This window comes from Bubalus kerabau, chromosome 4, assembly GCF_029407905.1.
Source record: "Bubalus kerabau isolate K-KA32 ecotype Philippines breed swamp buffalo chromosome 4, PCC_UOA_SB_1v2, whole genome shotgun sequence".
Lineage (NCBI taxonomy): Eukaryota > Metazoa > Chordata > Mammalia > Artiodactyla > Bovidae > Bubalus > Bubalus kerabau.
Window position 1 is genome coordinate 15,234,451 of NC_073627.1, and position 11,208 is coordinate 15,245,658.

The window sequence follows — 11,208 nt, forward strand, 5'->3', positions numbered from 1 at the left end:
GCTAATAATCAATGGATACCAAAACCATTAGCTACTATCAGTCCATAGAAATTAAAAAGAAGGGGAAAGATACAATTAACATAAACGCAGCTGTTAGAGGCCTCCTCTGCAAATGACCATGAGGTCTAAGTGGATCATCATAACTGCCTTCTTCCATCATTTATTCTCTGCTTCTTCTACCCTCTGTTGGGCAGGGCTCAGTGCTTGGTAGGGAGACTCAAAACTTTATTCCTGTAAGACTTGCGTTCTCGGCAGTCCTGTCATTATTGGATTGCTGTACTTTTCCATTAACTGAGTCTTTGGGACAAGAGCACACTAAGATGTACCTCCCGTGAGTCCTTGGATTCGTCTTTCCTCCACTAAGTAGCAGAGCCATTTGCCCCTTGGTAATCACATCATTCACGGGACTGTCAAAGCTGGGGCTGCTGTAACCAAGTACCACAGCCCGAGTGGCTTACACAACAAACATTTGTTTCTCACAGTCCTGGGGCTGGAACTCTGAGATCAGGGTGTCAGTGTGGCTGGATTCTGGTGAGAGCTCTCTTCCTGGCTCACAGATGGCTGCCTTCTTGCTGTATTCTCACACGAGACAGAGCGCGCAACAGAGACGTAGAAAGGGCGCCAGACACTTCTCCTTCTCATAAGGACACTAATCCATCACGGGGCTCCACCCTCATGACCTCATCTGAAAGCCTCACCTCCCCATAGGGTAACACTGTGACTTTCACCAGTTGATTTGGGGGTAACATAAATATTCAGTTCATAAAAGTGACACCCCCTCCCCTTCTCCGCCTGTTGATTCAGCAGCCTGGGGGTCCCAGATGGTCAAGGGGCAGCCTCATCTCCAGTTGAATGGAGCCATAATAGTGTCTCCTGGCCTAAACGTCTCTCCACTGGTCACTAGGACCTCTGGACCCACTGAGCCTCTGGCAAGGAAAGCAAAAAAAAATGAAATAAATCTTCCAGTGAATCATTAGCGGTCATAGTGGGAGAAGCCACCCCTACCTCCTCTCCTTAGTTCCTGGACCGGCGCATTCTGGCAATGTCTAAGTCCAGGAATGGTGGTGCTAGCAGAAGCCCTGCAGGCAAGGAAGGCAAATCCAGACCCAGAACACGTGTCTGTCCCTGTGAGGACCGGCTGCTGTCCGCACATCCCAGACTCACTGCAAACAAGAGATTATTGTTTTGCCTCTCAGGATGCGACCCTCCCCTTGAAGAAGCGCCCTCTGCTGGTCTTTCCTAAGATCTGCGGCCACGGGCATCCTCTTGTAATTGGCATCTATCAGTCTTGGTTCCTTACGCTTTTATTTGAGGAACCTTTCTCCTTTTATTTGAGGAGTTGAGATGCTTCCTGGTTTCACTGATGGAGGTGTTTGTGGTTCCGTTTCTCATCCCCCTTGTGCTTTTGTAGGATTTCTGAGAGAAGTGGAGAAAAGTGGCAACCGCACTGTAATCTGGTAAAATTTTAAAATATGACAATTCCGAATGTTAATATTATTGGATTGTATTTTAATATTAATCCTGGTGTACCTTCTGACATTCTTATATGAGTTTGGAAAATTTGGCTGGATATAATACTAATATTTACCGCTTGACCCACTCCTCACTTTGCCTGAAATTGTGTGCATGAATGCTCAGCTGTGTCCAACTCTTTGGGACCCCATGGACTGCAGCCCGCCAGGCTCCTCTGTCCATAGAGTTTTCCAGGCAAGACTACCGGAGTGGGTTGCCATTTCCTACTCCAGGGAATCTTCCCTACCCAGGGATCAAACCTGCATCTCTTGTGTCTACTGCATTGACAGGTGGATTCTTTACCATTGAGCCACCTGGGAAGCCCTTGCCCCTGAGATTGCTTGGGGACAAAGAAAAAAATGATTAAAATGGGGACAATTACAAAGGCCCTAATATGTTTTTCATGAGGTATATCAATAATATAGTCATACCGTCCCTCTTTGTCAAGCCTCTAAGGCAATTCCTAGATGAGGAGCCAGCTCATTCTTTGTTATGGGGCTGTCCTGTGTGCTGTAAGATGGCAAGGTCACCATGTCTGCCAAGGAACCTCAGAAGGCTAGGTGAGTATTAGCTCTAATACCTGCCACCCCAGTCTTAGTCAGTGATGGAAAAACCATCTCAGAACTGTCTCAATTGGCCATTTATGTTTGATAGAATGAGACTGGTTGATGATAAGCAATGCATCGTAAAACTTTCAGGTAGAAAGGAGAGTGTTTTGTGGACCATTTGTTTTTGGGTATCTGTGTGTGGCAGTTTTAAGTTATTAGTTCTTAAAATCTTTTAAATGGCAACAACTGGACCAAAAATCTGTCAGAGAATTTTGAGACTCATTAAAACCAAATTCAATGAGAGGAAAAAAAAAAAAAAAAAACAACCACCAACAGTCTTCATCACCTAAAATCAACAGTGACCATGGACTATGGAAAACTCAAAATAAAATGTACATTGTTTGTGCTGAGGAAAGGTGCCGATGTTTTGTGTGGCTAGTTGGTATGCAAGCCTCTTTTTAAGAAATTACCTCTTCCCCTTAATGGGAAGAATTGGTGGGAGGGTGATTCCTCTGTGGCCCCATGAATCAACAGGAGAAAGTTGGGCCACTTGTAAGCTTTTCCCGGGAAGCTTGATTCTGGAGCAAGTGACCCTGGGATGATGAAAGCCATCAGAGGCACCTTTTGCAAGTCTAGCTGCATGGCAAGTGGCAAGATGGCAGCAGTGGTGGCCTCTTGGCAGGTGGCTGGCCCTGGGAGTCACTGTGCTTCCAGCTTCTTCTTTTGGGGGGCCTTTGGTGTGTCCTTTGATTCTTGCTGGCCCCCACAACTGGTCCTCCAGTTTTTCCCACCCCCGTTTAGTAAGCACCCCCCTTCCCCATGGCTTTCCAATGAGTTCTCTTTTGCTTTGCTCACGTTGGGCTGGTTTGTTTTCATTGTTAGAAACAAGAGGGAATTAGCAAAGGAGACTGAGAAGCTGATTGGACAACTGAGGAAAAGATTTTTCTGGAAGCCTGTGAAAAAACGGTTTGTTTCAGGAAGGAACTGGCCAAGAGTTTCAAACCTCAGGGCAAAGTCAAGCAAGAGAAGGAGTGAAAGGTATCTCTTAAACTTGCCAATTCGGAGGTCAGTATCTGGGAGGAGTGTGTCCAGCGACAGGGGAGCAAGGAGTACCTGCCAGGTGGAAGGAAGGAAACCCTGGGTGTGCAGGAGCTGCCCTGAGGCAGCTTGGCTGCGTGGAGGGAGGTGCCATGGTGCCACCTGTCTGCCAGGTGCCCAGGACCAAGGGTGAGCTTTTAAGGAATAGAGAAACTGTAGAATGTTCGGGGGCTCAAAGGAAAGCCAGAAGAAGGAAACTAAAGTTATAGACAAGGTGGGGGGTGGTGGAACTTAATGGGCTTACACCTTTTAAATGTTTACTAAGTGTGGTGGTTCAGACGGTAAAGAATCTGCTTGTCATGCAGGGGACCCAGGGATTGAACCTGGGTTGGGAAGATCCCCTGGAGAAGGGAACGGCTACCCACTCCAGTACTCTGGCCTGGAGAATTCCATGGACTGTATAGTCCATGGGGTTGCAAAGAGTCGGACACAACTGAGCGACTTTCATTTTCACATCACCAATACTCTTGCCTGGAGAATTCCGTGGACAGAGGAGCCTGGCGGGCTATACAGTCCATGGGGGTCGCAAAGACTTGGACCCCACTCACGCTTTGTTTTTTTCACTCTAGTATCAGACAAGTTTCCTGAGGAGAGAGGGGTTCAAAGCAAAATCAGAGGGAAGGAATGGCTTGGGACTGGAGGAGGAACATACTCTCCATGTGAGACAAAAAAGGGAAGAAATGGGGTAGATGGTGGAGGTGAGGGAAGGCAAAAATGTGGAACTTGCATTGAATGACTTGAATCCGGGGTGTTCAGTAGGCATTGACTTTAGCTGGGATGAACTATGATGAGTGAGTCACAAAAACACCTGCCAGAGAGAAGGCCCGGGGCTGAGACGAGAGGTTGGAGGAGGTGGGGGAGTCGGGTGAGCTCGCTGGAGGCCTGAGCAGGCCAGTCAGAAGCCCAAAGCATGGAGAGCCTGTGAGGAGTTAGTCTTGCCCAGCCCTCAGGCTGAGGGTTGTGTATCAGAGCAATCTTGCCTTGGGACCAGGGAGACAATGTCGCTGTCCGTTGTCCCCAGATGCTGCCCACAAGTGGAAAGTGGAGACAAGGCAATTCTAATTTTTTAAGCACCTACTGTAGCAAGGACCTAATGTGGCCACCAACTCTGAGGCACCAGGAATGGAGCTGGAAATCATGCCCCGGGCTTATTCATTTGTTAGTCTGTTCTGGCTTTTAAATTTAGCACCATCTTGCTAATCTTAAAAGGGGGTGGGGGGGTGGTGGTGGTAAAGGTATCAGCTAAATTTTCCCATTGATTGTTTAGCTTTTTTTCTTGAATAAATGTTTAATTTTGGAATAATTTCAGATTTAATGTTAATAATTTCATAAAGCTTGCAAAGAGGGCTCCCATATACCCTTCAGTCAGTTTCCCCTAATGCTACCATTTTATATTACCATGTACCTTTGTCACAATTAAGAAATCAACATTGGTATAAATCACTGCAGATGGTGACTACAGCCATGAAATTAAGACACTTGCTCCTTGGAAGAAAAGCTATGACAAACCTAGACAGCACATTAAAAAGCAGAGACATTACTTTGCAAACAAAGGTCCATCTAGTCAAAGCTATGGTTTTTCAGTAGTCACATATGGATGTGAGAGTTGGACTATAAAGAAAGCTGAGCACTGAAGAATTGATGCTTTTGAACTGTGGTGTTGGAGAAGACTCTTGAGAGTCCCTTAGACTGCAAGGAGATCAAACCAGTCCATCCTAAAGGAAATCAACTCTGAATATTCATTGGAAGGACTGATGCTGAGGCTGGAGCGCCAATACTTTGGCCACCTGATGAGAAGAACTGACTCATTAGAAAAGACCCTGATGCTGGGCAAGACAGAAGGCAGGAGGAAAAGGGGACGACAGAAGATGAGATGGTTGGATGGCATTACTGTCTCAATGGACATGAGTTTGAGCAAACTCCAGGAGTTGGTGATGGACAGGGAAGCCTGGTGTGCTGCAGTCCATGGGGTCGAAAAGAGTCAGACATGACTGAACTGAACTGATAATTGTGTGTAGCTAAATTGCAGAATGTACTCAGATTCCACTGGTTTTCCCCCTACCGTCCTTTATCTGTCTCAGGCTCAAACCCAGGATCCCCACATAGCATTTAGTATTTGTTTTTTCAAAAGTAGGACTTAACTCTGTGCTATTTCTCTTGTACAAGTTTTACAAGAAGAGTTTGAACTTTTCAAGTTCGTCAGCTGAACCAGTCTGGAAAGCTTAAACTCTGATTGCATTTCTTTTATTACACTAATTTGCAAATCAAATACACATACACACAAACCTTACGTTTCAACCACAGGTTGCTGTTCATTGTACTTTAAGGACAAAAACCATAAATTATATTTATTATATTTGTATGTTTTAACAATTTCTGATAAATTCTCCTTAGTTCTAGAAATGTTTGCAGCCAGCACAATTGGATCTGCTCACACACCCCTTGGGATAAGGATGGGGAGGCAGTTTTCCATGTGTGCCTGCCCATGATGAAATGCATTTTTAAAAGACAGAAAAAGAGATGATGCCATCTATCCAGCTAGCATTTGGTGTTTCCTAAGGCTTTTTTCTTTAAAAGATAAATATAAACTAGGCAAGAGTAAATGCTTCTCTTTTGGGTCACATCTTAGTTTTCTCTTGCAAGGTCTCAATTGCACTACAGCGGAGAATGCATTTCCGATTTGTAAATACAACAGCCGTGGAGATCGCGGCAGAGAAAGCGAAATCACGACGTTTCAAAATCTACTTTTGTGCCCATCATTGCTTTTCTCTCCACCAAAACTAATCTTGGTGCGACCCAGATGGGACTCGAACCCACAATCCCCAGCTCCGGAGGCTGATGCCTTATCCATTAGGCCACTGGGTCACCACAGGATCCGGGTTCTCACACCGTCCTCTTACGTGATGCCATCATCGTGCCCCGCCCCCGCGCTTTGTGGCCTCACGTCAGGCTGCATGCGATTTGGGAATAGCCGCCAGTGGCTGCAGCACGCGCCTGCGCCTTCTGCCTGGCCCGCCGCCCTAGCCTCTAGGCGCATGCGCGTGAGCTACCTCGGCTCGCCGCGCTGTCCTGGTACTGCTCGGCAGGCACGCAGGCGGGTCTGGGTATCTGTGGGAGGGGCGTACTTTTCGTTAGGTTCTTTTCGGGAAGGGTCTCAGTCTTGACTGCATACTAGACGCCCTTGGGGGGAACTTTAAAGAAAATTCCAATGCATGGCCTCCCACACCCCCGTTCTAACTGTTTACCCGGGCAGGCCCAGGCCTCTGCATTTCGGCATGTCTGCTGCCTTCCTCTAGCGTGAGGTCCCCACAGCCTTCCCGTCCCTAACAGTCTCCCCCTTCTCCTTTGCCGCGTTTATTCTATATATGTTAATTGGATAACTTTTTATGTGCTGGGAACTGTCGGGGGTTTCCAAGGTGAACAGGCTTTTCTTTAAATCTGCCCCGCTCCCCTACTCACCTACATCCATATTTCTCCCCATCTCTTCTATCCCTCCAGATTAAAGAGGAAATAAACAACAAGGTTCTTACATACAAAATAATGCGAATTTTGTTTTTATCTTAAAACTAGATCTTGGATAAAGATTTAGAGATTTTATGGTTCCATGCATAATACCTTTTTGCTTGTTGCACGTAAATGTGCTTTTCTTTTTTTTATACACTTTTTTCTTTTTAGATACATAATACCTGTTCACTGTAAAATTGTTTAAATAGGGGTGAGCCAAACAAAGAAAATTTAAACTGACTATAATTCTAGTGTTCAGAGTCAACCACTGTTAACATTTTGGTGTGTTTTTTTCCAATTTTATGTGTCTGTGTATCATGTCAGTTTTACTACCTGTGGATCCTGAGTCTTCCAGGAAATACTTTTCACAGACACTAGGACATTATCTGTGAATAATAACTAATCACACAGCAACGATGGTGCAGACGCGATGCTAAGTAGAACTGCCACATTATTGAGTCCAGGCAGTCAGACTAAGCTAGTAATAAAGTTATGCTTCACCTTTGTGCAGTGGAGGGGGCGTGGTTGTTGGCCAGCTTCACTTAAGAACATCCTCGACAGTTCAGTTTAGTTCAGTCGCTCAATCATGTGCGACTTTTTGCGACCCCATGGACTGCAAAATGCCAAGCCTCCCTGTCCATCACTCAAACTCATGTCCATTGAGTCGGTGATGCCATCCAACCTTCTCCTCCTCTGTTGTCCCCCTCTCCTGCCTTCAATCTTTCCCAGCATCAGGGTCTTTTATAATGAGTCAGTTCTTCTCATCAGGTGGCCAAAGTATTGGAGTTTCAGCTTCAACATCAGTACTTCCAATGAACATTCAGGACTGATTTCCTTTAGAATGGACTGGTTGGATCTCCTTGCAGTCCAAGGGACTCTCAAGAGTCTTCTCCAACACCACAGTTCAAAACAATCAATTCTTCTGCGCTCAGCTTTCTTTATAGTCCACAACTCTCACACCCATACATGACCACTGAAAAAAACAGCTTTGACTAGACAGACCTTTGTTGGCAAAGTAATGTCTCTGCTTTTTAATATGTTGTCTAGGTTGGTTATAACTTTTCTTGCAAGGAGCAAGGGTCTTTTAGTTTCATGGCTGCAGTCACCATCTGCGGTGATTTGAAGTCCAAGAAAATAAAGTCTGTCACTGTTTCTACTGTTTCCCCATCTATCAGCCATGAAGTGATGGGACCAGATGCCATGATCTTAGTTTTCTGAATGTTGAGTTTTAAACCAACTTTTTCACTCTCCTCTTTCACTTTCATCAAGAGACTCTTTAGTTCTTCCTTGCTTTCTGCCTTAAGAGTGGTGTCATCTGATACCTGAGGTTTTTGATATTTCTCCCACCAATGTTGATTCCAGCTTGTGCTTCATCCAGCCCAGTGTTTCTCATGATGTACTCTGCATGTAAGTTAAATAAGCATGGTGACAATATACAGCCTTGTTGTACTCCTTTCCCTATTTTGTACCAGTCTGTTGTTCCATGTCCAGTTCTAACTGTTGCTTCCTGACCTGCATACAGATTTCTCAAGAGGCAGGTCAGGTGGTCTGGTATTGCCATCTCTTTAAGAATTTTCCACAATTTGTGGTGATCCACACAGTCAAAGGCTTTGGCATAGTCAGTAAAACAGAAGTAGATGTTTTTCTGGAACTCTTGCTTTTGTGATGATCCAACGGATGTTGGCAATTTAATCTCTGGTTCCTCTGCCTTTTCTAAATCCAGCTTGAACATCTGGAAGTTCACGGTTCACGTACTGTTGAAGCCTGGCTTGGAGAATTCTGAGCATTACTTTACTAGCATGTGAGATGAGTACAGTTGTGTGGTAATTTGATCATTCTTTTGTATTGGAATGAAAACTGACCTTTTCCAGTCCTGTGGTCACTGCTGAGTTTTCCAAATTTGCAGCACTTTCACAGCATCATCTTTCAGGATTTGAAATAGCTCAACTGGAGTTCCACCACCTCCACTAGCTTTGTTCGTAGTGATGCTTCCTAAGGCCCACTTGACTTCACATTCCAGGGTATCTGGCTTTAGGTGAGTGATCACACCATTGTGGTTATCTGGGTCATGAAGATCTTTTTTGTATAGTTCTTCTGTGTATTCTTGCCACCTCTTCTTAATATCTTCTGCTTCTGTTAGGTCCATACTATTTCTGTCCTTTATTGTGCCCATCTTTGCATGTAATGTTCCCTTGGTATCTCTGATTTTCTTGAACAGATCTCTAGTCTTTCCCATTCTATTGTTTTCCTCTATTTCTTTACACTGATCATTGAGGAAGGCTTTCTTATCTCTCCTTGCTATTCTTTGGAACTCTGTATTCGAATGGGTATATCTCTCCTTTTCTCCTTTGCCTTTAGCTTCTCTTCTTTTCACAGCTATTTGTAAGGCCTCCTCAAACAACCATTTTGCCTTTTTGCATTTCTTTTTCTTAGGGATGGTCTTTATCCCTGCCTTCTGTACAATGTCACGAACCTTCGTCCATAGTTCTTCAGGCTAATCTCTGAAGATCTAATTTAATCCCCTATCAGATCTAATCCCCTGAATCTATTTCTCACTTCCACTGTACAATTGTAAGGGATTTGATTTAGGTCATACCTGAATGGTCTAGTGGTTTTCCCTACTTTCTTCAATTTAAGTCTGAATTTGGCAATAAGGCGGAGAAGGCAATGGCACCCCACTCCAGTACTCTTGCCTGGAAAATCCCATGGACGGAGGAGCCTGGTGGGCTGTAGTCCATGGGGTCACTAAGAGTCGGACACGACTGAACGACTTCCCTTTCACTTTTCACTTTCATGCATTGGAGAAGGAAATGGCAACCCACTCCAGTGTTCTTGCCTGGAGAATCCCAGGGACGGGGGAGCCTGGTGGGCTTCTGTCTATAGGGTTGCGCAAAGTCAGACATGACTGAAGTGACTTAGTAGTAGCAGTTGGCAATAAGGAGTTCATGATCTGAGCCACAGTCAGCTCCTGGTCTTGTTTTTGCTGACTGTATAGAGCTTCTCCATCTTTGTCTGCAAAGAATATAATCAGTCTGATTTTGGTGTTGACCATCTGGTGATGTCCATGTGTAGAGTCTTCTCTTGTGTTGTTGGAAGAGGTGACACTATAAGAATTATTAATTTAAATCCCAACCCTTGAATACATGTTTTTAATATTTTATGTGACAAAATGAGAATTATGCATAAATCTCTTCTACCAGATAACCAAAATTCAGTGAGTGTCTCTTGAGGAAACGTTTTGTGCGGTGTTTGAGTTGCGGGCTAAACTAGTTGCCTTTTCGATGGAACACAGTTCTTACTTGAAAGAATGACTGACGGACTATGATTATTCAGACTTGGCCACACTTGAGTTTGCTTCTCTGGTTCAGCGTCATTCTCAGGCTCACATCATTATAGCACACAGTCCATTGGAAGAGAGGGGATATCTCACAAAAGTCTCAGTAAATATTTTACTGTATTCTGTTACATCTTCATCAGCAAACCAATTCCTGTGTCTGGGGGATGGAATGGGATTGGTTTAGGCCACACTAGGCCCTCTCCTGAATCTCCATCCCAACTACAATAGGAAGATTTGAGGGGGTGGGGTCTATGCTTTCCCAGGGCAAGGTATCTGTCAAAGGCAACTTGACATTTTACTTCTCTTTCAGGTTGTTTTCAAGTTCAAGTACAGAATAGTGGTCAGAGAGCATGGATCCTGGAAGGACAGGGCCTGAGTTTGAGTCCTGTCTCTGCCATTTCTTCCTGTGTGAATGTGGACAAGTTACTTAACCACCCACTCTTCTCTTCTGTGAAATGGAACAGATACTAATGCTACCTCACAGAGTTGTGAAGATTAAATGTAGTCATAAAGATAAAAAACTTAGAACACTTCTGGGCACATGGTACCCAATATTTATTTGTAAGCAAAAGAAGACCCACTATAACTAGCTTAAACAACAAAGGAAGTGTACTGGATGATGTATTTGCAAAGTCATATAATTGCAGCCTTTTGCGGTAAGGCAGGGTATTGATCAAAGTTTTCATGATTTCTCTCCAATTGCCTTACTGGATTTCTAGGATTCGCATCTCTCAGTTGAGAACAGAGCCTGCTTTCCTACCTCTCATCATTAAACAAAAGGCATAGGCTTCCCAACTGGATGAATTTAGGTCACATGACTGCCCCTGAGCCATTCACAGTAGCCCAGAGAATGCCCTGTAGAGACTGGTTTAGAGGTGAAATCCTACCACCTTGTGCATTTAGTGGGGTAAGATTATGCTGATTGGTTATGTGGGCGTAGAATGAACCTCCATGACTGCCATTACTGCTACACAATGAGTGAGGCTGGCAAAAATGCCTGCAGGAGGGACAAAGTTCATTGTTTGAATTCATAGTAAAAAAGAAAAAGCCAATACAGCTTTTCTTAAAAATACCCTTCTCAGAATACAGAAAAGCTGCTAAAAGAAAGTACCATAATCCTGAGGTTCTGATAACTATCACTGATGCTTTTTTTAAATTACAAGAAAATGCAAACATTTTATTTGAAATATATAAAATATAGCATACATC

The 11,208-nt window shown here is 44.3% G+C and overlaps 1 non-coding gene across 1 annotated transcript; it reads right to left on the reverse strand.

Annotated features, from left to right (window-relative positions):
• Positions 1-5,950: 5,950 nt before the first annotated feature.
• On the reverse strand, positions 5,951-6,023 carry TRNAR-CCG (transfer RNA arginine (anticodon CCG)). The gene has a single exon. It is a non-coding gene; the product is annotated as a tRNA-Arg (tRNA).
• Positions 6,024-11,208: the final 5,185 nt, after the last annotated feature.